Raw genomic sequence first — 3,395 nt, forward strand, 5'->3', positions numbered from 1 at the left:
TTAATTCCCAAGAGGCATCTGCAAACAAAAAGACCAAGAAAAAAGCTGTTAGTTGAATATTAAAGATTATCTGTCATAATAATCAATGCATATAGCTTACCGTAACTTAAGGTATATAAGCAAATGAACTTACTGAACTTCATTAACGTTTAAACGTTTTTCCCCTAATTTGTATAATTATCAGACAACAGTTTTACACGGTGATATTTCTATTTTTTCCAGACAGCTAGAATTATAGAAGAATAAAAAACACTTACCCTTGAATATGTGGCCGAACCTAAAATGGAGACAGAATATGCTATTGAATGTCAAATGTTTCTGCACATTTTCTCGATTAATCTACTAAATTCACCTGAAGAATACAATTAAAATAAAAACATATTTCAGGGTATTATAACTCTCATTATTGCCTTTCATTAACCGACCCACGCTTATTTTAGTACGAGCTATAGCTAACACAGACTCAGTTGCCAGCTAGCAAACTATAGTTATAAGTCCAAACATTTTAAGATTAACTTAACAATTAACAGCCCACCAAAATCAAAAAGGTACTAATTTACTTCTAGCACAGTTTGACCGCACTATGTGACTAAATTGCACGTACCTCAATAAAGCGGCTTCCTAGAACTTTATCTGCACGCTCCGGTGATCCTGTCAGAAAATGAAAATTCACGTGCTCGTCCCCCGGATCCGGCCCGTAGCTGCTTTGATTCTGCTGACATTATTGCGTTCCCGCCACGGAAGCCTGGGCCCGGGCCATGTCCGTATCGCAGCTGTAAAATGGATGTGACTGTAACGCGGATCTGCCGGACTAGAGGTGGATCCAGATCGGAGTCAGCTGCTGTCTGGGCCTGTATTTGGAGAAAGTGATGGTAAAGCCTGTTGAGGTGGAGGAGAAGCGTCTGTCTGAGGAGGTGGTGGAGGAGGAGCAAGGTAAGGCAGCTATCCACATATTAAACTTGGGCATAGGACTGTGTTGTAGACTTAAAAGTATAAATTGCTGAATAGCACAATTACCTTTACTTGTCTTGATGGAATGATGATTTTATGATGTTTACACGATGAGTCTAATCTAAGATTGTTTTAACTTTTTAAAATCCACAGTGACTATGGGAATGAAAAAGAGGAAGTCAGGCATGTATTTTATATCTTTATTGTATTTTCATTTTTTAAATCTTGGGTATATGCACCGATAATTGAAGTTTTTTGATTGAATACATCTGGATTTTTCAATCACACAGAGTCACATCCAAGGAGGGGTGTATTAAAGGAAAAAAAACAAAGACGTAAGTTTAAATAACTTTCTTTAGTATATAGGTTCACTTGGGTGTGCATGTGTTTGTAAGAGGCATTCCATCTCCCTTTAAAGGAGAAATCTGTTGTGTATCAATCAATCAATTTGCTTCTTTGTTTTTTTATTGTGTTCAGCTTGCACCTACCACCTGAAGGATCCATACCCTTTTCGTACTGTTCTGAAGAAGAGAGTGAGAAAGGTAAGGCCTGCATGACAGAATTCAACGCTCCTCAGAGGTAGAGAAATTAATCTAACCGAATGTAAAAACACCCATAATTTCCAGAAAGTTCTTAATGACTGATTTGATGCTCTAAAATCAAATAAATATTACAATTTCATGTTCTTTTACAATATTACAATTTCATGTTCTTATTTCATTTCATGTTCTTCCCTCATAGGGCATTTCAGAGCAGCTATTGGATTGGGAGCCTTGAATTCCCCCCCCCCATCCTGGCAGCCCCACTGAATGTCAGTTTTGTTTAGGTAATTATGTTTTATTGATTTTTTGGGTGTTTTTTTATGTTTCATTGATGTTTATGTTTCACTGATGTTTTACCATCCATCAGAACCATGTTCCTGATCCTGCTCTGGAGGCCACACCTTTGATGGACACCTTGGTCATCTTACAATATTAACCATAAACTTCATGTTGACTGAATCTGACTGTGTTACACTTGGATTAAATATTTTGGATAGAAAAACATGCACTGTGTAATTTTTCTTGCCAGTAGCATCCTGATGGGATATGCAGGTGCACTGGCTGAGGTAGGCCCACCAATTGATTGTGATTTGAAAATTATTAAAAACATTTATATCCTGACTGAATAATTATATTTCACGACTTGATTGATCAATTTAGTTATAGGATGTAGGTACGCTGGTAGGCTAATTTATGGTTTGATGGTTATAAAATCAGAGAAAACAATATCCAGATTGGATCTGTGTTACACTTTGATCAATTGTGATTGACATCATACACTATTTCATGTTTCATGCAAGGAGCATCCTAATGTGATGTTATATAGGGACATAGCTTTGTGTTGTACTGGTTCTGGTATCAAAAATATTCATGTAACACCAGGGATAAGTAATGTTTTGGCTTTACATTAATAAATACATGTGCCCATATATATGACTTCATTATAGCACTGGCAAGATACACCCTGGCTTAGTAGCAGTGCTGGACTGGCCATAGGGCATACCGGGCATTTTGTTTGTGGTAAATCGAGCAGCGCGTCTTATTCAGGGGACTTCAGGAGGAGTCTATTGTAGTGTTTCGCTGGTTTAAGCAGACACTGGACGGAGATTGCGCTCAACGACCTCTTTTAATTTAATTTTGAGTAATAAAAATACAGATGCAATCAGCAGAAAAGATAAATAAATAACGTTCTGGGATCGGCTACTTTCAAAGCTCCTGACTCTGAGTACAGGGGTTTTTCACCACCTTAAGACACGCTTTCTTGTGTTTCTCTGGACAGTATAAAAATTTGTTATATTTTATATGGATTAGTTATATTTTATAATTAGTTATATTTTATATTTACTTTAATATTTAGGTTACAAAATTAGTAAATTATATTTTTCTTAATTTAGAAATAAAATGCCAAAAAAAAACTTATCGCCATGAAAAAAGCAATGCGACTCCTGATCTGCATAAAACTGGGGGATTACTGTATAATCAATGTTTAGGGGCCTCAAAATTATTTTCTGCCATAGGGCCCAAGATTTGTAGCGGCGCCCTCGCTCTCTCACTCTCTCTCTCTTTCCTTCTTTTTCTCTACATATATGCACATATGCCACACATGATCTTTAAGTATAAATCACCTAGACTGGCATAAGTCATTTGCTTCCTCTGTGGACATATACCACAATCATCTCTGTTGAGTGTCATCCCCGCCTCTCACTGGCTGACTTCCTTGTCAACTACTCCTCCTGAGTGAATTGTGAACTTCACACGAGGCCCATGCCAGGACCAAATGTCCTTCTTAGCGAGTCTATTGTAGTGTTACCCCATGATCGATCTCACTACTTCTCACATTAACATTATGCCTGACTATTACTACGCTACTACTATGCTGTCTAACCAGAACTTTAGACTTTA

At 37.3% G+C, this 3,395-nt stretch overlaps 1 long non-coding RNA gene across 1 annotated transcript; it reads left to right on the forward strand.

Annotated features, from left to right (window-relative positions):
• Positions 1-850: 850 nt before the first annotated feature.
• LOC140578777 (uncharacterized) lies at positions 851-1,285 on the forward strand. The gene is made up of 3 exons (XR_011983051.1): positions 851-933; positions 1,105-1,134; positions 1,242-1,285. It is a non-coding gene; the product is annotated as an uncharacterized lncRNA (long non-coding RNA).
• The last annotated feature ends 2,110 nt before the right edge of the window (positions 1,286-3,395 follow it).

The sequence above is a fragment of the Paramormyrops kingsleyae genome, chromosome 1, assembly GCF_048594095.1.
Source record: "Paramormyrops kingsleyae isolate MSU_618 chromosome 1, PKINGS_0.4, whole genome shotgun sequence".
Lineage (NCBI taxonomy): Eukaryota > Metazoa > Chordata > Actinopteri > Osteoglossiformes > Mormyridae > Paramormyrops > Paramormyrops kingsleyae.